This window comes from Molothrus ater, chromosome 4 (genome assembly GCF_012460135.2).
Source record: "Molothrus ater isolate BHLD 08-10-18 breed brown headed cowbird chromosome 4, BPBGC_Mater_1.1, whole genome shotgun sequence".
NCBI lineage: Eukaryota > Metazoa > Chordata > Aves > Passeriformes > Icteridae > Molothrus > Molothrus ater.
Window position 1 is genome coordinate 57,922,822 of NC_050481.2, and position 26,437 is coordinate 57,949,258.

Below are 26,437 nucleotides of genomic sequence, written 5' to 3' on the forward strand. Positions count from 1 at the left end.
AGGCAGCTGGCTTATTTTAGCCTGGAGAAGGAACAGCTGAAGGGAGATCTCCTGGCTGCCTGCAGCTACCTATTGGGAAACTGAATCCAGATTCTCATGAGAGATTCACAGTGAAAGGGCAAAAGGCAACAGACAGGGCTTGGAAGACAGGAAATTCCAGTTAGCTATTAAGTTTTTTTTTTCACTGGAAGAGCAGGAAAATGTGAAGCAGATTGGCTGGAGAAGTGCTGGAGTCTCCATCCTTGGAGATGCTCAGAACTCAAGAGGACAAGTCCAGAGTAAGCAGATTTAGTGCAGCAGATCTTGCAGGTATTGGATTAGAGTAACTACTCCAGTTCTTTCTACATATTTTTTTTTTTTTATTTCTATCATACATAACAGACCAGCACTGTTTCAAAACCAGCCCTGCACTGCATAGGCTCAGGTGTGTGACTACCACTCCTTTCCTTGTCAGACAGCATTGAATGAGTGGGAGAGGAGGAGCATTTCAGTAGATCTACCTGAAATTTCTTAATGGAAAATCCTAAACTAGCAGACAAATGGAACTCTAAAACAAAAACACACCAAAAGAAAGATATTTTAAATTGATCAACATTTTGTACAATTCTGTATAGAATTGTTAGTCTCAGCTTATGTTTCCTTTTTCTGCCCTTTTTAATTACTGAACACTAACCCAAATTCTTGCATAAAAAAGTCAATGTGATGCAGGTGTAGAAATGTAGAAATGTGAAAATATTAAAATGACTATTCTTCTTTCATTTCTGCCCCTGGTTTAGGACCATTGTGATGTAATCTGATTTAGGACTTTGAGACATTGTCTAAGTCATCCTCTGAGGCAGATTTAGACTCTTTCAGCAAATGTTCTTCTCTCTGGTAAGTTTTTGTCAGAGATCTGCGCACAGTTTGCTAATTCTCTTCATGCCACAGTAAACTTCAGTGAAGTCAATAGCTACTCTGGCAACAAAGTAGAAAGGAAAGAGACTCTCTATTTTCAGAGCTCTAAAATAGCCACTGATCCATCCTTTGGAAAATACTGCTCTCAGGGGGGTCTGGTGAAGTGGTGTTGGGTTTCCAAATGGACAGAGAAACAGACAAGCGTATTCTTGAGCATTTCATGCTGACTCTCAGTGAAGTGACAAGGATGGCTTCCCTGGAGGGCTGGCTAGCTATAGGGGTGAGATTAAAGAGATGACTTTACCCCTCCTAAATTAGGTGCCAGAGATTACAGCCTCTCCTGTGTCAGTGCCTGCTCACTGGAACCTCTGCTGGCACCGAGCTCTGCTGATGTGGTGGCAAGCCCTGTCACCAGGGTCCCCTGCCACTCCAAAGTACGGATTTAAAGGCAATCTTGAATCCGGAAGGGAAGAAGGAAGAGAGTGTAATGCTCTGCTGTTTCAGCTGCTAATTGTGCCCAGATTAGTTAATTAGATAATTAACATAAGAATGCTCTCTTTTCATATTAGAGCATCATACATTTACAATAGAGCTGTTCATAAGTAGAGTGCTATGCTGTGGGAAACACTAATTAATTTTGCAAATTTGGACCTTTAATTGCTAAAGTGCTGTGCTTTCTCAATGTTTGTTTTAGAGTAATGTTAACTGATTACTGCCTGTTTGGAGAAGTATTTATTCTCTCTGCCAGTTGGACACATTCCTCTTGCTGTGCGACCAGAATCCCAGTTTATGTGCAATATTAACTGCACTGCACTTCAGAGGAGCCTGCAAGAGATGAGATTATCTGTAAACCCAGCTGACATTGGACCCAGTAGCTGCAAAAGCAAAGCAGCCCATCATTTCCAGTTAGGACACATCCCAGTCATATATCTCTGCAGCCTGCATACTCGATTATTGGAACAACATTAATCCTGGCTTCAAAGCAGAATCTGGAAAAACTGCAGCTGGCAGATGCAACCACCTGCTTCCTTTGCAGCAGTTCTCAGAAAACATCAATCCATGTACCAGGCACTTTGCTGGCTCCCTAATGATCTCTGAGTCAATTTTCAGGGCCTTGTGCTGAGTTCTCAGAAGCACTTATGTGAGCTGGGGAAACATCAGCAATATCTGCAGGGTCTTGATGGTCTCTCCTCAGACTCCAGCTCCTTCTACCCCAAGAGGGTTAGATCTATGGGCAACTCTGCAGCACCAGCACCATCCCCTCCACTCAAGGAGTAATTCAGCAGTTATTGAACCAGAAAGAAAGCAAGTCTCAGTGGGATTCTCTTGCCCAACAACACCTGCATTTGCTTGCGTAAAGGGAGACGTGGGCTTGCTTCCTTCTCCAAGGCTTCTTTATGCAACACATAAAAATTTTGAGTTAGGAAATTGGAGCAGAGTTCTTCACTATCCCTTCCCCACCTAGCTAGGGTCGTCAGTTGTGGCCAGTTTTGTTCTGGTGTGTATGGGGGCACAGTGATCCCACCCTTGACTATCATGAGGAAACACAAAAATCTCTAAATTAGTAAAAGGTCTGTGTGTTCTCAGAAACACCTTGAGGTGAGATTTAAGACTTTTTTTTTTTCTTCTGGCTGACATCTGCAGTAGAGCTGTAGATGCTGGTCCAAAATGCTTACTATGTTGCATAGAGGGCTTAGCTGCCTAGCTCAGGGATATTGAGACTAATCTGAACAGAAGATGCCAATGTTTAGAACTTTCTGAATCTTTTGGTGAGTGAGAGCTGACTCAACTGTATAAAAGTCTTACCTGTGACTAATCGCTGGCTGAAAAGTTTCAAGTTAGCCACTCATTCAGCAAATCTGAGTCAGCAAAACTCAGATACCAAAGCTGAATACGGGAATGAGCTCTAAAGAAATGCTTTCAACCTTTTCCACTTGCTCAACTAATTTTTCCAGTAGCTTAACCAGCTTCAACAGGGGAAATAGAACAGAAAACAATAGAAACATATGCTGAATAAATGCATGTGAAGATATTTTTAATATGAGCTTGATCATTTTGAGAAATGAGTGCAAATATTTCCATTGTGATATTGTTGCACCTTAAACCTTAGCAGCACTCCTGGAAGAAGGGGGGACAAGAAGAAAATATGTCATTAATTGTGGGAAAAAGGGTGTGGAAAGGAACCTTTAGTAGGGGAGGGGCTGTATGACAGTGGAAATTACATGATACATTTACTTGTTACTCTTTGAGCCTAAACTGCTGCTGTTTTCATTGTAGGCTTCAAGTTGCTGCAATCATTCATTGAGGTAACAGTACAAAGCTGCCAATTTGAAAACAAGACTTTGCTCAGTAGCAGAAGAAAATGAGAAATTCAAGGGTGAGTCTGAAGATTACAAGGACCTTGAAAATCCTACAGAAATTGAGCCTTTTAATTTAAGTAAGAAAAGAAATTAAGGTTCAGATTTTGCTGTCTGCCTGCTGAGTTAGTCCTATTGATTCCGGTAGGCCACACATTATTAAGTACCATAACAGGTTTTAGAAAATTACAGTATTCATCCCTTGGGTAGTATACTTTTTAGGGTTTATGTCTTGAGTTTTATCCCCTAGATTATTTCTGGTGCTAGGAATTTTTTCAAGCATGAAAAGACTGAACAAAATGTTTCAAAGAAGCATCTTCAATGCTTTTTTTGAGTGCAATTATTTGGTTTTATATAGCTTGTTCATCCAGTAAGTTCTAATTTTTTTCTAAGCCTTTATATTTCTGAACCAACAAGGTTCACATTTGCTCTACTGAGGGGCAGGATATGGAACTCATCTACTTTTTTCATTATATTCTGAAGATAGGTCTGCACCTAATAATACAGTTTCTGAATGGCTGCTTTCTTGTGACTTTTCCTTTATTCACAGTATTTTTCCTGAAGCAAAGCCCTTCACTTATTCCAGCTCAGTGTTTACTGTGCCACCCAGTAATGTTTTCCAGTGTTTGCAGGGATTTTGGTGTTTTGAAAACATCCTCCATAATCTTTGGAAACTTGTGCTGGTTACAGTAAAGTCATCTTTAGGCATGGAGGTCAGAAAGCAGCAGAAGACAGCCCTTCTGTTTGTATAGCAGTTCCACCAGGCAGAGGTTTCTGCAGCTGGGGGAAGTTTAGCTGGATTCCAGCACTGCAACATCTGCAGAATGCACTGCCTGACTGCAGTAAGGCTTGAGGACATGATATCTTCTCCCTCCTGCTTTCTCCCCCTAGTTCTTGCATGTACACACGTATGTGCACTCCCTGTTGAAACACAGTTCAGCTGCTATGTGTATAAAAGCACCAGTCTTGTCTCTCCTGAGATTATTCATTTCCTCATGTGCATAGGCTGTTTCATGTAGCAAATGATGCTACAAGGTGCCCTGTTTGTAGTAATGCCCACAGGAGACACTTTTTGTGTTTCTCATCAAGGCTGCCGGTGCAAGAGGAGCAGAGTCAAAGCTGTTGCTTAACCAAGGCCACATCTCACGGGAGGAACCTCTGTTCCTATTGATCTGCTGAGTTTGGATGTAAATTTTTTTCCCCTCCACCATTTTAGTACTGTTGATAGCATTAGTGTAGGCTAATTTAAAACTAACATTAAAGAAAAAAAGGTTTAGCTAGTGTAGCTTAATTTTTGGGGAGGAATAGGCAGAAGCACAGCTCTATCAACAGGAGCTACATCACTACAAAGAGAGTTTCCCATCTGGGAAGAGTGTTTTCCACTTGGTGTCAGTGAAACTTGAGTGGGAGTCCTGCAATTATTGTGGGAGTATGGGGAAAGATGTAGCCATGGAATTAATAAGGTGTTAGGATGGAAAGCATGTTCTAGCAAAGGATTGTCAAAAGTATTGATGACTGAAGGTGAAAATACAAGGCAACTCGGAGTTAATATTTTGGCAGAACATTTCTGTATAAGTTGCAGGCTATTTATGGCAGCTTCTCAAGGAATTAGTGACCTTTGAAGAGGTGCTGAAGTGGCAGAAGCAGCAGAGTGACATTTGTTGTTTTCTGTAGTACTGATTCAGACACGCAATGTTGACTTTATTGTGACATTCTCTTTCAATATAGTTTACTCAATCACAAGAGTGCCTGGGCAACTAAATATGTGTGTGTGTGTGTTTATAAAAACATGACAAAGGTATACTTTGAGAAATATTGTTTCCTAGCCAAATATTGGATATGTGTTAATTGTTAATTCTACTTTTTTAATTCCAGAAATTTTGTTGACTTGAGAGGGCTTTGACTCAGATGTTGAACCAATGGAGAGATGCCCACTTTGGTACAAATATGTTGATGGAAGAAGTTGCCATTCTCATGTACTCATCACTGTCTGCAGGGGTGATTACTGTCACCAGCAATTTCCCCGTTAAAGTCACTTAAGCTATCTTAATTGATTTTTCCTGAAGTAAATTAGAGTGCTCTGACAGCCTGCTCTGCCAGGCCTCTGATGAAGGCTGCAGCCTCCAGAAGGGAGGTGATTGAACTGGCACTTTTGGATCTATAAGAGGAAAGGAAAGATGGTTTTTGTCTGTACCCTATCAGATAACAATTCCTGAGAACTTTTCTTGGACTTTTAGATTTTTTTTTAATTTTGTTGTTATCTCTAGATTATAAACAATGTAATGCACCATGCTCATTGTGTTTTTTAATGCTATGTCCACTTTTAGCTATGGCAAAATTGTTTTTAATACTTGTCCTTTAGAAAATTCTGTGTTGTTGAAATCAAAATGTCCTTCAAGACAGTATTGATTTAAATGAGATCCGGCTGTGAAAAATGGCTTAAATAGAGTTGCTATAATGTGTTATGAATTTTCTGGAATAGAATAATGTAATTTATCATTTTAATGTTACTTCTTGAAGTTTTGCTTTCATATTTCTGCTGAAAGAAAACATTTTGATTAAGCAGACAAGGGTTGACCCAAAATGCCTCCTTTTGATTAAGAAGCTTTAAGTAACAAAATGCCTTTGTGCTGATTTGTTGTTGGACCAACATTACAAATTGCAGAATTGCTATGAATCTGTAAAAATGTATCAGAGGAGGCACATGGTGTAGGTGACCTCTCTAGGAAGGAAGCCCTCTCTAGGTTTCAAGTTGTAGGTCCCCAAAATGAGTGTGTTAAATTATCAGGATCGCTAGTTTGATAAAAATTCTTGTGTGGATCCTACTGTTGTGCAAGCAGTTTTATACTGTGATGTCACTGAAAGGTTTATTTCTGTCCTAGCTTTATTGGCTCCATCAGTAACTTGAATAGGGAGGTCTACAAAAACGTCAGAGAGGGAATTTTACAAGGGCATGCAGTGATAGGATAAGGGGTGATGGCTTTAAATTAGATTTAGATTAGATAGAAGGGAGACATTTTTAACAATGAGGGTGATGAGGCACTGGAACAGGCTACCCAGAGAGGGAGTAGATGCTTCATTCCTGGAAGTGTTCATGGCCAGGGTGGATTGGGCTTAGAGCAACCTGGTCTAGTGGAAGATGTCCATGCCCACAGTGAGGTGTGGGAATTAGGGCCAGCTACGTCTTTAAATCCCTTCCAGCCGAAACCATTCTATGAATTAGCTCCATCAGTAAAATCCAGATAAGCCTCCCTATTGTGTGCAAAGCCTGTGCCTGAAGAAGAATGCAAAGTTTGATTCTGGTTCCATTTATTTGGGAGAAAATATAAATTAATGCAGTTTTTGCTCACCTTTTGGCTGCATTCCCTTGTAACATATAAAGTGAAAGACAATAAAGATGCAGTAAAGTTTCTTTACAAAGAGACTGAAGGTAAATCCCATATTATTCCAAGTCCTCTGAAGGCACAAACTGCTGCTCTGAACATGTTGAACCCTTGTTTATTGTGAACTTCTGATGAAAGAGAAAGGAGTGTGGCACTGGGCATCCTGCTGTGCAGAAGGACAACGCAAATGACTACAACACTGAGAAGACAAATGAGCATACAGAAGGGCACATTAGTAATTGTGACCCCTCATTACTAGGCACTGTCCTATTCAGTACCATAATTTTGGTGGTAATTACTACTAATTGTTTTAATTTCTCCCTCCTGAGCTTTCTTAGCGTTCATACCATGAGGTCAGTTTTTCTTGGCTGCCTTCAACTATGATAAATATAAATTTTATTTTTATACTTGAGTCAGGACTTTGTAGAAATGCTTTCTTCCTCTTTGTGCAAGTAGTGAAAAGAGGCAGGAGAAAATGCTAGAGGCTCCACTGCTTTGCTTTGATCCTTCTCTAAGAATTATTAAAAGTGAACCTCTAAGTAAACAACTGTAAAAATTAAATCCCTACAAGGAGCTTATAGGAACTGCAGGGCCTGCTGCAGCAGCTGTCTGACATTGTGGTGTTACCTTCATGCCCAGGTTATGCAGAAGGACCAGCAATTTCACCTGCACAGTGCTGAGGCAGGCCAGATGATTTCCATGCTGTGCCAGAGTGCTGCAGAGCAGGGGCTGTGCAGGGCTCCTGTTCCCACATCCCTTCCCCAGCCGTGACTGCCAGGGTGCTCCTGCCCTGCCCACCTGGGTGTGGGAGCTGGGAGAAGGACATCCACTTCTACCAGGGCATGATCAGCAGCAGCCTGCTGGGAATGAGGATGGATCCTTCATTCCTAGCTGTCCTTCTGTCAAGGTGAAAGGCTTTCTGAAATGCATTTCCATACAGGGAAAAAAAAACCAGAAACCCAAACAAAAACAAACAAAGAAGGAAAAAAAAAACTCCAGTGGCAACTACATAAATTAACTAATGAGCAAAGCTGGCAAAGCAAAGCTTTCTGGCCTTTAATTTAATAATTCAGGGGCAGGGAGTGGGGGTCAAAAGGGAGCTAGATGAAACTGCAGAAAAATTCTGGATCCTATGGTAAGTTTATCTTTAAAGGAAGTTTAGAAAAATACTTTGGCTTTGTCTTTGTGTTTCTCTATCTTCTCAGTTAAATTGGATGTTTCTATGACATTCTTTTTCACTACAAAGTAACTTTAATTAGCTCTCCTATGGTGTAAGCCTTTCCAGCTTAGAAAAATACAGTTACATTAAATGTCCATGTTCTCAGGCTTGCAGCTGCCTGCACTTGTGAGGCAGTCATGGAAAAGGAAAAACAGAAAATTGAGGTGGGAGGAAGGTTTTGATTTGGACTCTTCCTGGTGGGAACAAGTCATTAAACAAATGTTCCGTTTCCAGATTTGGAAAATTACTGAGTATATTTTGCAGAGCTGCTTTAGAAGCAGCTGAGCAAGAGCGTGGTATCTCACCAATAGGTATTGCCTCTGAATTTTAGGAGAGGAAGCAGTAGACTGTGACTTTGAAAAAGCCAAATAAAGGCCAAAGGCAGGTTTTGGCTTGCCAAATAGAAACAACTTCAATCTAAATCAAATGGATTCCTTTGAGTTTTTGTTTTATGTTCTCTTTTTATTTTCACTCTTTGAAAGATAAATAAAGAAAATCCCTAAATCTGTGGACTGGCAGAAAAATAGCTTTTGCAGGCAAAGGACTGATATTAGCACATGTGGGTACTGCTGATTTCAGTAGGAGTGCATGGTTCAAACAAGGACAAATTAATATCATCAGTTTTTATCTTTGGTGCAACTGGGAATTTCTGGCCATCTGATTATGGGCTGGCAACACTTTTATGGAAATTTATCAACTTGCTTTGAAGTTTTCTAAGCTTCCAATTGCATAGTGAACATATTGATAAGAGGTCTCATGGTACTGTGTTCACACATTAAAATTATGTGCATTGTCAGAGCAGCGAGACTGCAGTTTAAAAATTGTGATAATGTGGCTTCAACCTGAGCTCCTTCCCCTCACTGCATTGGGCCTTCCAGGAGACACTTTGCCTTTCCCAGGTATTTGACAGCTGCTATCAAGGTCAGAGCTGTACTGAATATTCTTTCATGGAAGGTATCCACAGACAAGCCCAGTTCTAAAACACAGCAAGGGGTAGACTTTGCCATTTATACATTTATATATAATTTTGAAAAATCCTGTGTTCCACAACAGGTTTCTCTTGCTTCAGAGACAGTATGCTTCCAAGTTTCCTGAAAGCTTGCTTTTATAATCATGTAGCAAAACCAGAAATTTCCCACAGCAGAGTTTACTTCTTCATTTAATGGTCACTGCCTCCCAAATCAACATTTTTTTTATAGAGGAGGACACACAAATGCCTGGAGTATGGAAGGATTCACAGCTGTTCAATAGGATGGGGACATTATTAGTAACATACATATATAGAAAATAGAGGCTATTTTATGGAACAGACAACATGAACTTTACTGCTATTGGCAACAGATTTTTTGGAAGCAAAACATAGAGTCTTCCTAAACCAACACAGATATTGGCATCTGATTCCATTAATGTCCCAGAAGTATCCCACTAATTTACTGTGATATAGCTATTCCTATTTTCCTGATTCTAAACTACATCTTTCATTGCCTAATTAACCAAAACTCCATGAGAATGAACAAATGCATCCTTTTGCTGAAGTCTGCCCAGCTGTCATCTGTAACTTCTAACCCAAGTAAACCTGAGTTAGGGCAAATTCAGAATTGTTTTTTGGGATAAAGCTTATCAGAATGGAAATAAGCATCTCACTCAAAGTTAAGGTCAGTCTGGTGTGTTCTGTACTGGGTTAAAAAATTGTTGGGTGGAAGGATTTCTTTTCCTTGCCTTTGGATGTGCTCCCAAGGCACTACATGGGATCCCCTGGGGCTCAAGGAAGGCCCTGTAGAGGCAGGCACAGGCTGCTGGCAGCACCTGCTTGCCCTTGGGACCACAGCAGGCAGTGCTGACCACAGGATGGGCAATCTGTACTGAATACTGATGGGGTCATAAACCCAAAACAACACACAGCTGGGAGGAGAAAAAAATGGCTTTGTTGTTATTGCCCTCTCCAAACGTACTGGCTTGGATTTTGGGCTATGCCTTAGCTGCAATGCTTCGGAGCAGAGGAAGACACTAGGCAAGAGCTGATGTTAAGCTATCTTTAGGCCCCATCAGTTCTGCCTGGCTGATCTCTCTTCCAGCATTAGACCAGTGTCAAGAAATCCTGATTTCCTGCTCATCCTGGCCCTGGAGAGCAGTTCTGGGAACTGTAATCTGCTCTGCGGCAGGGCGGAGGGCCAGCCCAGGCATTGGCGGGGTGTGCACAGCTTTCTCCAGCAGTGAGTGATGTGGCAGGCTTGGAGCAGGGAAAAGCAGTGCTGGGGGCCCCACAGGGAGCTGCTGGGGCTCTTTGGGCTCTCCCCCTCAGGGCACATCATGCTGGTTGGTGGGGGAGCCACCATTCTACTTCACTGCCCAGGGCAGCATCCAGTCCCCCATGGCCAAGCCTTCCTTTGCTGCCAAGAGACCTTTCCTGCCAAGTGTTGTCCCCAGTCCCAGCTGCAGCATTGGTGGAGGCTCTCTCCAGTCTGCCCAGGATGTGCTGGGACCAGGCCTGCCATGGTTCAGGGCTTGATTTCAGGGTTTGGTTTCTGTTCTGCTGTTGGAATAATGAAAAGCTGCTGGGGAGAGGAATGAGAGGTTGCTTGTCATTTTTCAGCTGACAGTCCTCAGATTTCTCTTTGTACATTTAAAGAGTAAGCCCACTGTGATACAGGCTATTGTTATTCATCCAAAAATGTGGAAATGGTACATCTTTGTTTAATTGGAAAAAAACACCAACATTTATATCTTGAAACATTCATCAGCTGCTCAATGAGACAACTATCTGCATGGCTTTTCTCCCAAGAAGAAATTAAATACTTCATCTTAGAAAAATCCTGTAAGCCTGTTTACTGCTATTTTATACCTAGATAAAGAAAATAACTTCTGATTGTCTTTAGATTATCCCAGTTGACAGTATATCAATGAACATGTCGTTATCAGATTATAAATGTTGCTATTTTTAGGAGTCTTGCAGTCCTGTTTTTGCCAACCAGCACTGTCTGTATCTCGGCCGACATCTCTGCATTAGCTCTGTGCCTTCCTTACAGCACAGCATGCAAAGTTTTGTAACTGCCTTTGCTTCAGCAGCCATTAGCAGCTCTATTGCCTGTATGAAATGATACTCTGGGATGTATTTCTTTACTCTGCTGCAGTGATATCTGCACATGATGACTACTTGGAGACAAAGAACCATGTCAAAAAGAAAGAAGCAGCTTCAGAAAGTTGTGGGAAAATGCTACTTTGCTCTCAGCAAAGAGTGAGTTTAAAATATCTAACTGCTCCATGCTGAATACATGATAGGACTGCTTCCAGAGAGGAAAAACTATTTAGTCCTTGCAGTGGATATACAAGACCTTAAGGCAAGCAGACAGCTTATGGATCTGACTCTGAGGAGCCAGAAGCACCCTAGCAATCCCATAGAAGATTTCTATAAAGTTTTTCATCTTTTTGGAATACACAGTCTCTGCTATTCATTTGGTGTGCAGAGGGATTGAACCCACAATTCAGAATACAACTGAAACACCAAAATTTTGCAGATATGGAAAAAAAATAGATAGCTATATATGTAGATAAATAAAATTTATAAATATAGGTTTTAAAACAATCCATGTAACCCCAGCCAGCATTTCAAGTAGGTTGTCCATCTTGACATTTGAGCTTCTGAACACTGTGTTTGACAGAACACCAGATCCCCATTTCCCTGCATCAACCCCTGCTTTGGTCTTTTGCCAGGATGGCAACATTTAGAAATTTCACAGCTGGCTTTCCCTGTGTTATGTGAAACATTTGCACTTGAAGAAAGAAATTATCTTGACGTCACTGGGATATAAAGCAAATGTTGCATTCATGTTAGTGGTATAGGTGGGAAGGAAATATTATTTGGAGTCCAGAAGTGAGGGAGAGAAAGGAGGGGAAGGGGTTTGTGTCGGGCACTGACTGCATTACAAAGGCATTAGTGACAGGTGGGGACAGCATGCACAGAAAGAGAAAGAATATAAAATAGCTAGTCACTGGTTTTACCACAAAGGCCAGGCCTTGGCAGTTTCTGCTACTGAAGAGAATTAGACAGAAACAGTCTCCCCAAGCATCCTATGATGCCATCTGGCTTATTACAGAGGAAATCCCCATTGGCAGTCTGGGTTTTTTTCCCTTCTTTTTCTTCACAACAACCTGAATGAGTGCCAAGATTATTTCTCTCTCTCATGCTCCTTCTCTTTGGCATTGAAACATCATTCTGTAGAAAAGGGAAATATGCACTGCATTGGCTCAGATGAAGGCAGCAATTTAAGGAGCAGGAGCCTTTGCAAGCTTTGAGATGGAAGCAGGGCTGATAAAGGAGATTAAACAAGCTGAGACCCTTTTGATGAACAAACTGAACCATCTTGGTGCTGAAAAAGTAGAGATATGGTTGATAGCTCTGATATACTGTCTGTGCTTGCCAGGAGAGCTATCTATTTCCATTATTAGCCGAAAGGGTGATGCAGGCAATGAAAGTGAGTCACCAAATAAGAGTTCAGGTGAGATGAAGGTAGCGTGAGCAGGGAGCACCTCTTTATTACAATTCTTCAAATCATCCACTGCGGGTAATTACTTTGTCACCTCCTTGTCCTTTCTGCAAGGTTTCCTTTCCTGAGATTAGCAATGTGCATGCACAACAGTGGTCTGTATCTGACAGACAAAGAGACACAAGTAGTGTGGTTAGTTTTAATTATTTTTCAGTGAAACATCCACATTAGATGCAGAATGGAGCTGATTTAAATTACAGCTTGCCTGAAAACTGTGATTGACCTGCAAAAAGGTCCTACCATGTTTAAAAAGATGATTATACCAGAGGAAAATGTTGAATATTTTGCCAGACACTGAACATTAATTCTTATCCTAAATACCTAGTTTTGTGTGTGTGCAGTAACACATGCATATACACAGAGCTAGATTTTGTATATATTTTTTTCATTTTTTAAATATCCTTTTTTCTAGAAAAATAACTTGTTTTGTGAGTTCCCCATAATCTCAGTAGTCTTTTCATTGCAGAAATCTTTGCAATGAAGAGCAGCTAACAGTTTGGTTTTTTTTTTTGCGACCTAGTAATTTTCATGTCAGCTTGAAATGTTAGTGAATATTTTGTAAATAATCTAGTGTACATCTGGGATGTATATATGTCCTGTATGGAATTCTGTCCATTATTTTCACACTCTGGTAAGGTAGGACACTTGCTCAGTTCTGGCCCTGATATGATGCACCTTTCTTCAATCTTTTTTATTACCCTATCCTATTTAATCTGTGGGTAGAAACAGAGCAGCCACATCTCCCCCTCTCCTTCTGCTTTTGTCCAGTCATAAAACTAGAGATCTGTCTCTCAGCCATGCTGCTTTTTAAGATTGTACTTCAATTGCATTATTGTTGTGTTTTCTTCCTTCTTTCCTGCAGTAAAAAAGCCACTGAAGTATTTGCTTTAAAAATATAGAGCTTGTTCAAAGTGGTTATGTTGTGGGTAAAATGACCTATTGATACCCAGCCATCTGGGAAAGGGGTGTTTAACAAACATAGGAAAAAAAGCAGAGCACTCAGCAGGTTTGGGAGAATGGTATCAGATGTCTGCAAAGCAACTGTTCTTATGTTAACACTGGTGCTTCCTGGCTTTGAAGTGTACTGTAAGTGCATGAAGTGTATTGCCTACAGTCTCGGGGGTTTTTGCACTTTCTATTTCACAGTGGAAGTTTCTATTATTCCTGTTATCATGTAACAGCCATATCTAAATTCAGAAAATATTATCAACGGTTCCAGGAAGAAAAATCTTAATTCTGTCACAGAAAAAGGAAAGAAAGGTTAAAATAGGGGCTCTCAGGTATTACCAGGAGCATCCTACTGCTACAAGGAAAAAAAAAAAGTGGTAGAAAAGGGAAGAAATTAAAAAGGGAATTTAGTATTGGGTGTGAATAAGGAAAGATGAGTTATGCTGTTTCCTGACAGATTTTGGTTTTGACTTAAGATCCACATATTTTGTTTATTAAGAGTGTTTTCTACTGTTATAAATATTTCTGGCAGTGGATTTTAGCTCTTCCCTGGGATACTTCACCTACCTGTGAGAGGACCTGGCTATATGCACACAGCAAATACCTGGGGCAGCTGCATGAAGCCACTGAGTGGTAGCTCTGTGCAAGCCATTCACCACTCCTGCAGAACTGAGAGAAACCTAAAACTACTCACAGCCAGAGAGACTGAGGTCAGGATGCAGAGGTGTCTTTGAGGACATGCCCTTTATGGCCTCTGTGCAGGACAACCTCGCAGTGAAGGGACTGAAATATCCTTACAGAAAACTCTACTTTGCAAATCTCAGCAAACTGTGATTTGATGATCTCAGCAAAGGATGGCTTTGTCTGCAGGGCTTGGTTCTCCCCCTCCACGAGGTGGATCCTGCTGCCAGGTGAAGGCATTGACTGCCCTGGGTTTGTGCTGCTCAGGGCCAGGCACTCCAATCTGCATTTCCAGGGGTGCAGCTGGAGGGCACAGAAGGAGGAAGCGTGGGCAGAGAGCACTGGGAGAGACCAGAGAGTTGGGAATAAAAGACCAGAGAGTTTGGAATAAAACTTTCTGCAGCCTGGCCATCGATCTTTATGCGCGTGGCCTCTGCAAGGGAATGTTTCCCTAGACCTCATCCTGGTTTTTTCCAAAGGGAACTTTCCCGGGCAGTTTCAGAGCAGAGCCCCACTGATGAAATGGGGGGGATCAGTCACCAAGACCAGTGGGAGCCAGTGGGGAGCTGGACTAGTAGATAGTAGAACTGTTCCTAGTAGTAATAAAGGCTCAAGATTTTATTAAAGGTTTGCTGCTGTTTGATCACTGCTAGTCAATATACCAGCCTTTATCTGAGTAACCCTTTCCATGAAGTTTGAAAAATGAAAAAATAAAATAGCCAGCATCTAACCTGACAAACTGTAGGTCCAAAGCTAACCCAGGAGTTAGCTTATTCAAATCTAATGAACTGCCTCATTGTTTGAACAGTGCTGATAAGTTTTTGATAAAAGACCTTGTATTATTGCTTTTACACAGTTATATCGTCCTTGCAAAAGACAAATTGCTCAAAACAGAGGACAAATGTACTTCCTTAGAAGTCTTTTCACAGAAAATATATACAAAATTAATGAAATAAATGAAAAAGAAACACATAATAAACAAAAGAGTGACATTTATCTGCAGGAGACATATAAAAATTGCCTTTGCAATAGAAAAGACATCTTGATTGTGAAATTGGCTACTGTTGGAATAGCACAATTTTAGTAATCTCTCTATCCCAAGCACAATATTTTATTCTTATTTTCCTTCAAATCCATCACTCAGTTTACTCAACTATAGGAGTTTTCACCAACAAACATTGTACTGACTGTATCAGTAATTTATATCTGATAAGAAATGAAAATATTCATGGATTTCTGCAAACTATGTGCTGGAAGTGTGGCACAGAATAATGAATAGCCCTGATTATCTGAAGGTATTTGTGTCTTCTGTTATCTTTAAAAAGACAGATTTTGAAAACACATGACATCTAAATTTTTTTACATTGTTATAGTAGACTTAAGTAGTGCAGTTCCTCTCTAGGAAATGAGAAGATATTCAGACACCAGCAGCACCACAAACCCAGGTTCCCCCTTTCTCCTCGCCTGTGAACTAGGAGGTCTCTTGTGTACTGTGTACAGCCTTTGCTGGAATTAGTGAGTCTGACATGTATTTTTGCCTTTTCATTCAAATACTGGGCCTGGAAAACAGGTATTTAGAGGAATTAGAGGACTGCCTGGTCACTGGAATTCTCCTTTCCCCAGAACAAACATGTATACCTTGATCACATGTGTAAGTCTGGCGCATGCCATGGTCAAGCCCCTTGGAAGCTGTGCAGACTGCATCGCTGTCTCTGCTCACCTACAAATGCTAAATGCCATTTGGTCACTTTGCAATTGTGGGCAGTTTTTTGGGGTTTTTTTATCTCAGGTAAAACCAAAAGGACATGCATTGTACAACTTAAAGGCTGGATGTTGACAGAAGATGGATAATATCAAGATTCCAGTGGTGGCTGGGTCCTTACCTGCACTGCTTACCCAGAAGCACAGGAAGCACTAGAGGTAGACCAGCTCTTGCTGCCTCCTGCAAATCCATCTGGCTGTGAAAAACCCACCCATGGGGCTTTGTTCAACTGCTGCTGAATGGGGAGTTGCAGGACAGTTCTTATCTTTCTGAGTGCAATCACATTAAGAATAGTTCAGCTCTTTCTCAGCACTCTGTGTCCAAATATTTTGTATGTACTGTAGCTTAGCAATGCCTCCCAGGAAATATTACTCTGTCAGTAGGCAAACAATTGCTTAGCTTGAAAGAAGTGTAATTATTTAAGGCATGCACAAATGTTTTTGGCTGCGTGGTGCCGTAACATTATTAACTGTGGGGGAAAAGCTAGCTAGCTCTTTTTTAGAAACCATATTACCATTGTCCTAAAATGCAAAATTGCTGTAAGTCCTATTCTGACCAGAATTCCACATTTGCTCTTGATAGTAGATTGGATTTCAGAGCAGGATTAAGTAAATAAGTCATATTAAAATGACAAAATGGGTAAATAGAATATAATGTGAAATGAAATGTAAATTGGATTTAGGCAAACACTTTTATACAGACCTCCCGTCAAACCCTATCAGACTGCTTCAAATTCCTACTGTGATTTCTGCTCGCAGTTCTATTACATGTTGCCACTCAAGGGCATTTGATGTTTTCTCTCTCTGGAAATTCATTTGCATTTAAATGATTTGAAATAATCATAAAAGCCAAGTGCTATGAAGTTTGAAATTAGTTACTGTCTATAAATTGCGATGCCATTAAAAGATGATTTTGAAGAGCTTTGCTGTCTCAAATGTATGCAGATTAAAATCTAACAAAGTACACCTTGTTACAAAACTGTAAAGAATGGTGTGACATGGACTTAAATTGATTTATTCTCCTACTAGTGCCTATAAACTTTACATACTTGGGTTTCTTCTGAAAGTGGAAAAAAACCCTTTCATTTGCCTGCTGAATCTGAGCCAAATCCTGTTCTCAGATGGGGTTTCATTGGGTGTATCTGACACCAGTGCTTGGCCTCAGAGTTTAATCTATATGGTCTATTAAATTTCTGGAAATGCTGTATGAATAGTTGGGTCTCATAATTTTTTTATGGAGGGAATAAAGGAGTGGGATCAGGAACAATGGAGGCCATTTACAGTTGGCAGCATGTGTATGCCCATTTACCTGTGTCTGTTCAGTTTTCCCCCCTCCCTTGAATTTCAGTGTTCTCCTGGTAGGTGTTTCTCAAGGATCTTCTCTGTGAGGCAGCTGCTGCGCCTGGTATGTCACCCTGGAGCCAGCCTGGCCTTCTTGCCTGTGGAAAGGTAAAACCTGGTTAGGAGCACAAATACATTTTGAAATACTGAAGCCCCTTTTGAAAGAGAGTTCTTTTCTCCATTAACCTCCAGGCAAGCTTAGGCAAAATAGAGCTGTCACCTCATAAACTCATCTTCTACCTCACCTCCCCCAGCACCATTCCACTATTCCACTTTTAACCTATTCCTGCTCCCTGCCTGTGAGACCTTGTAGCAGTATGCTGCCTAATATAAATTCCTACTCTCTCTTTGCTTATACCATTGGGATATTATAACTTTACATTTTTGGATACCAACAGTGCATTCCAAATATATTTTCCTATCCCCAAATAATTTTAAATGGACTTGACCACAAATATATGTACAACTATGTCTAGCTGTATAACTTGATCTGAAGATGTTTGTAACAAGGAAAGTGAAGTTGCCTTGGTTTATAGGTCTCAGAACCCAGGGATGGAATTAACTCTTTATAAACACATTTCTGTGTGCATTTTTTATTATTCAAAAGAAAGAATGAAGTGTGTAGAACCCTTCTTAAAGGGCAAGGAAAGGTTTTGGTTTTGTAAATCCAATCTAGTGGTTCAAAAATTCCTGATATCGATTCTTTGAAGATAAAATTAGCTTCCAGTCTCTAGTACAATAAAAAGTCCTGTATTTTTGGGTATGAGTGATAAAACAAAGCAGCTGCTCGGTGGTAAGTGCAAACTACCAGATAATCCTTCCTGATCTATCCTTTATGCAAAGTCAGTCTATGCACACTAGCGTGGGGAGAATACCTGGTCCCTCAAGTAGGATTTATGGCTGCTGCAGGGTCAGATTTGTGATGGGGAGTGGGGGAAGTGAGACAGGAGTGAAATGATAAGTTTAATACATTATTGTTACTCTAGCATGCACAGGCCTCTTGTGTTAGTGTTCTGGTAGAGTCCCTGACTGCCTTATTGGAAAGAAAATCCTTATAGATTCACTGTGCAGCTCAGGCTAAATAGCCCCAAATAAAGGATGAGTCCGTTCAGTTCTCATCATTCCTTGGAAAATCAGTTGGAGGACAATGGATATGCATAGGAAATGAGAGATGGGCTATTTTCCCTGGGCAGGTTTTCATTGCAAAAGTAATTCTGGCTCCTACACAGGTTTTGCTGAGAACCCTCCTTGCCTGAATTATTGATCCAAGAGCAAGCATTCCTTCAGTCCCAGATGGTTTCATCTGAGCAGAAATACAGACTGCCAGCATCTTTCTTTCATTGAAATGACCTGGCCACAAACATTCACTTCAGTCACTTTCCATAGTCTGCTTCAGGAGCTTGGAACAGGACAATTTTGTCCCTATCCATGGGGGGAGAACCCTGGAACAGCAGCACTGAGAAACTGGAGATAGTCCCTGGAAGTCTGATCAGTGCCTGAAGGTGTGAGAAAGTGCTGAGATACAGCAGTAATTTGGACAGGGATGAAGGATGCACCTATTCACTGTTGAACTGATCCAAGTGGTTACTCCAGGTGCCTGCATTTCCCTCATGAGAGAAAAAAATGCTCTTGAGAAGAGTAGAGAGTCTGTCTTTCAATGGGAAATCCTTTTTAGCACACTGTATAGAAAAGTTGGAAGAGCTTTCGTTTGAGCACAGTCCTGCATCACAGCAGGGTTTACTTAAATAAATTAAAAGCTTATGAAAAGACCATTTTTCTGGATGCCTCTTTTACATGTGTCCTTTTAAGAAAGACATCCAATAAATGAGATATGGCCATTGATTCTGTTCTGCTTTAAATCAATATTCACAGACCACTGAAGAAAGTTTTGCAAATCATGTGGCTTTGAGAACTCTTACTACTCAAAACAAGACCTGGCAAAACAGATAAAAAATTACTCATAACTGCAGATGAAATTGTGGCAGGAGATTTTACTGAAAAATAGAACATTTTACGAACTCAGGGCAAAACAATATCTCCCAGAACATATTGCAATCTGATCTCTGCAGATGTTATTGAAATAATGCAGAGTTTGATAAAAATACATAAATTATACTTTATTGTGGTGGATTATAAAATATGTTCTGAAAGGATGGTAAGCACAGCAGGCATTTTGCTTTATCTAGCTTGGCAGCACTTCTTTGCCATTAAATGAGGAGGCATAACTTAATGTGTGCAAAAGGCAGAGAATGAAAGGGCCTAGACTGAAAACTTTCCAAAGATAGGACTATCTACTTGTGTGCTTGCACAGAGCTTAGCACAGAGACCCTTGAGTGTTCAGCACTCTCCCTGGTACAGACACTAGGATAAACAGCAGGGGAAACTTTCTTTGTTTAAAAATGATAATGTTTTCTTTATATTTTCACAGCCTCATGTTTTTGGACAGAGCTTAAGTGCCCTTTTGGTTTCATCTGCTGTTTTTTCCTAACCACTCCCTACAGGCATTTTTTTAGCTCTGCTTTGACCTATGCTAAAGAACATAAAGTTTTGGCTCCCCAAACCTGTGTAAGTTCAATATTGCAGCTCAGACCTGTCACTGCACAAGATAGGTTTGAGGGCCAGAACTGCAGCACTGAATTTAAAACAGTGGGAGGTAACCCCATCTCCTACCACTGCAACGACATTTTTAGTTTTAGGGTTTTTTCCCCTCAGGCATTTCTAAATGTTCTGAGTAGAAACTAACAGATGGGATTTCTTTAAAAAGATACAAACCACAGCTTAGGGTTTCAATATGACTTTTTTGCTACCAGAAGGTAGGTAATTAATGATTCAATGTGTAGCCACCATACACTGGAATTTAAGCCTCTGGAAATCTCATTTGTAACCATAAGAATGCAAAGGGACACAAAAAGCTTGATTTGTTTTGTGGCTTTCCTGAGTTAAAATTAAACCTATTACCAAGAGCTGACAGTGCAATATCGTTGCATTAAAGCCATGTTTATAGTTTTTCATGCAGAATGTTTCCTGTGAATAACAACCTATAGGATTTGTGGTATTTTTTGAAGGTAGAGGTTTAAGTTATTATTCTGCTGTTGTAATATCTGTTTGTAGCCACAGATGCTGTGCCTACTGCCTGTATATTGTCTCTACTGCCTGCAGTTTGCTACCCTGCTCACTGCTGAATGTCTAATAGGGACATTAGACATTCACCAGACAACACAGTTCCTTTTAGTTAACCTGTAGGAGACTGAAATTTGTGAAGATGCTGATTGTGTCCCAGATTTATCTTCCTATAACTCAGCTCTCTTTGGAGCTGGTGGGTTGCTCATTGCACCTCTGTTCTTCTCATTCATTTTTTAAGTTGCTCTGTTACAAAATTCCCAGCTCCCATTTAGTCAGCTGTAAACAGTAGGCAACTGTTCCAGAGGAAAGTAGTTATGTAATTAATACATTGATTTAGATTTCTTTAATATAAACAGGAGAATAAATTTAAGTAAAGGTGAATGCTTGGTTTCCTCTCTGGAACTCAATGCAGTGGAGAAGTGTACTGGGGCAAAGAGTTATCCCTTCCTTGCAGAGACAAGAGCACTGTTCCTCTTTTTACACTGCCTCCAAGGAATGAAACAGCCTCCAAGAGCATGGCACTAGTCAGAAAAGCAGTAATAGTTTAAGTCTAGAAAGCATTTTACAATGTGCTTATCTTTAAGCATTTTTTTCAGTCCCACCAGCCTCAAAAGGATTTAACAAGGCACTTAACATCCTCTCTGAACAAGGATACTTTCCTGGAGCTGGCCTTAACAAGGGAACTCTCCACTTCCTTTTGCTGTGCAGTCTAAAGCTCTGAGTTCTACCGCTTCTGCCACCTCTGAGGAGCTGCCTCTGCCTTGGGCAGGAAAAGGACAAAGGCAGAGGGTTAAATTATCCATTGTCATCATACCTTTGCATACCATCCTGGTCATTCCATGGCTGGTGGTTTCTCTCATTCATCCACCTTGGATCTTGCCCAGTAAATGATGGAAGGTCACACTTGGTGTCCCAGCACGTGCCCCAGAGACTGACCACACACAACACAGCTCTGAAAAATGAAATAAGTGCAGGGAGGGGTCCCTCAAAAGGCAGTGCAGGATTGCTAACTGCTTTTTTGAGTGATTTTGGCCAGTTGTTTGTCCACTTCTAATTATGCTTTTACTGTTGATTTAAATTGGAACAGTAGCAATATTTTCACATGATCTTTGCTTAGGGGGAAAGCAAGCAGAAGAGTGAACACTGATTAAGGGAAATGAAAGCAAATCTGTTTACTGATAATATATGTGGCAACACTGAGACAGGTAAATGGTACTTAGGGATTGCTCTCTGCTCATGTTTATGATCTTCAATATATTTGTGCATTTCTCATTTACTGCCCAGGCAAAGTTTGCATTTCCAAATTACAGATGTATCATTAAGGTTTTTGTCACAACAAAGTTACAAACTCTGTCATTCAGCAGACCTACCATTCAGTACTTCTGAATGTGATTTTACTGGTCCCTGTTCTTGTTGGAGAATATACTAGAATTCAAATTAAAGGTAAATGCATTCTTTATGCACTGGATTTTTTCACAGCTTCTTCCTCAGAGAAGCTTTTCTTTTCCTCATTTCATCTTGAAAGGTCATTTTAGGAGAAAAAAGTCCTGTTGCCAACTTTTTAAATAATTATGATCTCCAATAAAATGCCATCTATTTTTAACATTGTACTTTTTAATGTGTCTTTAAAAAAGACACAAGTAGATGACTTTCTCCATGAATAATGTATCACTTCAGAAACTTTGAATGCTATGACATAAATTATCAACTACTTTCCTGTTGTTTGCTGATAAAGTGGGGGTGTTTTCCACACACTTTGTAGTCAGATCATGTTTGGAGTCAGCTTCATTTTGTTGCTGTATTTGAATGATGACATTTCATCATAGTTTATGCCACTTAGCATAAAATGTCAGAAGGAAATGATCATAACACTTCTGCAGGTGATAAGTATTTCCTGCCTCTACCCTGTGAAGTAAACCATGTAAAGTAAAAACTTTTACTGAAGCAAAAGCACTCTGTAAAGTAAAAGCAGACATCATGGCAAAGGTACTGGGAATAGGACCACAGCATGTGCCTGGTTTAGCAGAGGAAACATGTAGAAAATGCCTCTTTAAAAGTGGTTGTTGTCTTTTAAGGATTTCCAGGGATGAGCAATATTGATAAAAGCCAGAGAGAGCCCCCAGAGCTGTGTTCAGGTCTGGTGGAGCATGATGGTTGGACTTCAGGATGTATGGTGAGTGAGCAGAGCAGAGCATCCATGGGCAGGGCAGAAGTGTTTCAATATCCTCAGCTGACAGGGTCAACAGCACTGGTGATGTATTTAAACTGGTAATTCAGACATGAAGCAGGAAAACACTGAAACATTTGAAAAAGAGAATGAGAAGAAAAATGAAGTGCATAGCTGAGACTGTATTGTGGCAGTAAAATATTCAACTGGCTTAATATGCTTCAGGAAATAGTGATGTTTAGGATGAAGAGAAGGAGAAAATTAGTGGAAGTGGAGAAAACCAGATAACATTTTTTTTCAGGCAAGAAGCATATTAAAGCAAATAAAGAACTGGAGGGGGAGAGTCTGCTGGGACCTGGGGCTTAGCAGAGAAGTGGTAAAGCAAATAGCAGAACTTAGAGAGAATAAGAGAGATGGAAACTGAAAGGAGAAAATAGCCTCACAGCACATAGAAGCAAAATGCTGGAGGAGACCCTGAGGGACACCAGTATGGATTTATGTCCTGCAATTATAATTAGTGAAAATGAGGGGATAAAATGAGATTTTGACTATTTAGGAGCACAGAACTATTTCCAAGTTTTAAAGTAAGTTTTACATTGTCCTTGTCTGCTAATTTCTTTCTGAACTCCCTCATCCATTGCTTGTCTTTCCAGAAAGCACCTTGTCCATGACACACCCTGGGATGAACTGCACTTGTCAGTGGAAGATACAGCAGGAAGAAAACTCCAGAGAAATTGCAAGATCCATTTGTAACAAACATAATAAATATCAATAAACTGCATGGTCAGGAATAGCACGTACATAAACAGGATGTGGCAACTGGAGCGAGCATATTAAACTATACTCATCAAATGATCAGATTCGCAGTGGGACAAGAGTATTTTCTTTTTAATGCTTTAAGGCTGTCAGATCCCTGGAGAAAGGTTATGGTTTGCACTGAAAATCCATGAAGGAGTTGGACCTGGCAGAAATGTGACCATTCAAATAGTTGGAAATCTAGAAATGTGGGAATCCTTTGGAAGGCTCTGGATGCTGCAAAGAAGGCCCTACATTGGCCTAGTAAAGCAACATTTGCAACATCTACGTGCCTTTTGGTAAGGAAGACAATGGAAATGTGAGGAGTTTGTGTCCTTGAGTCCATGCATCTTGGGAATGTTTATACAAGTATTAATTAATTAATTAATTAATTTAGGATGGCTGTGTTTTAAGGATGTCTTGCAACTTCTGGCTACCTTGGAAATCACCCAGTCAAAATCATCAGGGTTTTTTAAAATAAGTAGTCATTGGATATTTTGCAAAAACAGTCTAAGTAACTTTGGAAAATGGACAGTCTTGGATAATTCAGAAAAGGTGCCTGAATATTTCCAATATTTTGCTACATATAATTCATTGTAGACTAGCAGCATTAATGTCAAATCCAGCTAGTTGCACCATAATTGAGGATTCATAAAATGTTTCTGGGAATCACCATGTAATTACCATTGTCTCCAGTGGTGGTACAGGAAAATAATATGCAATATTTCAAGATATTTAATTAAGAAGTGTCAGTGAGTTACCTTGAAGATAACTTCTATCACCCCTGTATGACAGGGTTGTGTATGACTAGATGATGGATGAGTCCCCTCAGTATGAAAGACAGATGAACTGAGGAACATCAACGTGATATGCAGAACTCATTATGATGAAGTGTATATAATTGTTGTTTACTCTTTAAAGGTGACCTACAAATACAATGCTTTATGGTTACTTTTCTTGTCTTCTTTACAATGCAATAAAAAATTCTAAAAAGTTCTCCAGTAGAAACTGTGCTTTTTTTTTTCTTTTCTTAGAAACTCTTGTCCACTTTGTTTTTTTTCTCAAAGACCTCTGATCCATGAAGGAAGTAACAGGTTTATGGTATCAGATATGAAGGCAAAAAAGATGTTTGTATGAGGGTAATTTCTTATGTGGTCTGCTTTGGATGTGGGAGCTGTTATGAATTCATGTGTGGTTCACTAGTAATGTCAGCAGCAAAACCCATCATCCCTGTCTTGGGAATTGTAGAAAAAAAAACTTGTAGCCTTCACGATGAAAATGTAATATGAGATCAGGGGAAAACAGAAAGAGAATTTAAAGAAAGATGGGTCTCCTAATGGTTATTTCTGTTAAAGGAATTAAGGAACTACCACTTTCTATTATGTTTAGCATAAACAATGGGCTTTGTGTTCCTTGCTCAAGTAACTGCTCTCTTACCCTCTGTGGGCTGCATTACCTTACATTTTGACTAACTGCAGTTTTTCTTGCTGTCACCACCCAGCTGACTTGAACACAGCCTTTCGTTTGGGAATCCTTGCTTTTTACTCTGACTTGCTTACTAGCCCATTTTTCTTCTACTCTATCAGTGCCCTTCTCTGTGGACCCTAAGGTGATAATTACATTAGCTGTACTTCATCACAAGCTTGTTAGGGCTTGACAGTTGATTTTGGCTGACTATAATCAGCCTTGTCCCCACTTGTCATTGTCCCTTTGTGCAGTGGTTGAACATGACTCTTTCTACATTAGCAAGCAGTGTGCTCCATTAAGAGTGGATCTGCTGAGTGAAATAACCTGCACTGACCTCTGTGATACGTGTGGTTTTGGGGACTTGGTGCTGCTCACAGCCTGGTCCTGTAGGCTGAGTGCTTGTTACTGCCTGCAGCACACCTTTGGGTTTGTTTTCATCTGAAAGAGGTTGGTTTGTGTGCTCTGAGATGGGTGTCTTGTGGAAGTCACAGCATGTAAAGGAGAAATGTTTGGGAGATTTAAAAATGCATTTCTGACCATCAGTGCTGAGGGTGCCTTTGCTGCTTGCTGATATACCTAGGGTAGTACTGCTTCAGCTGCTCTAAAGTTAGACCAGATGTCTGGGGCTTCCCTGTCCTCTGGGTTAAAAGGTAGGTGAAAATATTTTTGTGGTTTTTCTACAAGTAAATCTTCTCTTCCTGTGCTCATTTAGCAGAGGACAAAGGCTCTTTTTTCTCAGTGTGGGCATCTTGACAAAGTGTAATCTGATTTATTCCCATGGAAGTAGCTCAGTGTGATATCCAGCTCAAAACTAGATCATCTCAAAACTAGAACAGGTGAATCTTCTTGTCCCTTCCACCTCTTCAAAATGGCTGGGGCCCTTTTTATTTCATTAGTCATAAATTTGGATATGAAAAGGAGAATAATTGCATGCATCTACTCTTTCTCTCTCTGCTTTTTTGCATGTCAAAGTACTTGATCTGTATTGAAGTCCATGAGTCTCTCATCTTGGACTGTGCATATAATTAATAAAATTATAATAATAATAAAATTAATAACAGAAAAGGATTTAATTAAATTCTGTCAGTGAGTATAAATTTAAAATAGACTAGTGGAGTTTGTTGAAAGATCCTACACATGAAGTAAGAATATGTGTGGCTGAGACATCTGATGAGTAAAATTGTGATTGAAGAAATCCTCCATTTATTTGACAGGAATATTTATTTGAAGCAAGATTGAAAGCAAGGGCAGAGTCTACTTTTTGCATTTGTGACAACCACCAGAACTGGGAGAAGTGCAGGAAGTATCAGAGTTGAGAAGAATGGTTGTGGTGGGTTTTGCATTCATTGGTCACAGGTCATGCAGAGAGAAGATTTGGGCCCATTCTGATTCTTTCACTGAAAAACGACTCGTGAGAAGTTTTTGTTAACACAGCATTTGGTTCAATGGGGCTTTGGTTCATATCAGAGATCCCACAAAAGTGCTCAGAGCACAGTGCTGCTGTGAGGGAAGGATCTCACAAGTGGTGTATTTGCTCATTTTTCTGTGATTCTGAATGTGACATTGTGCAAAACACATGCAAGCTGCCTTTGAGTAAACTATTATTTTATGAAAATGTGGCATCACTATTCTAAACTCTTTATTTATCTCTTTCTTTCCTATGCTTTTTTTTTTCCTTTTCTTATTTGCAGGTCTTTTGTGGAATATCCATTATTTACTTTATTTAATTCTGCATTTTTTCCCCGAAATGTTCCTTA

At 40.1% G+C, this 26,437-nt stretch overlaps 1 long non-coding RNA gene across 1 annotated transcript; it reads left to right on the plus strand.

Annotated features, from left to right (window-relative positions):
* Positions 1-774: 774 nt before the first annotated feature.
* LOC118685932 (uncharacterized) lies at positions 775-24,209 on the plus strand. Its single transcript, XR_004980069.1, has 3 exons — positions 775-873; positions 3,172-3,271; positions 23,072-24,209. It is a non-coding gene; the product is annotated as an uncharacterized LOC118685932 (long non-coding RNA).
* The last annotated feature ends 2,228 nt before the right edge of the window (positions 24,210-26,437 follow it).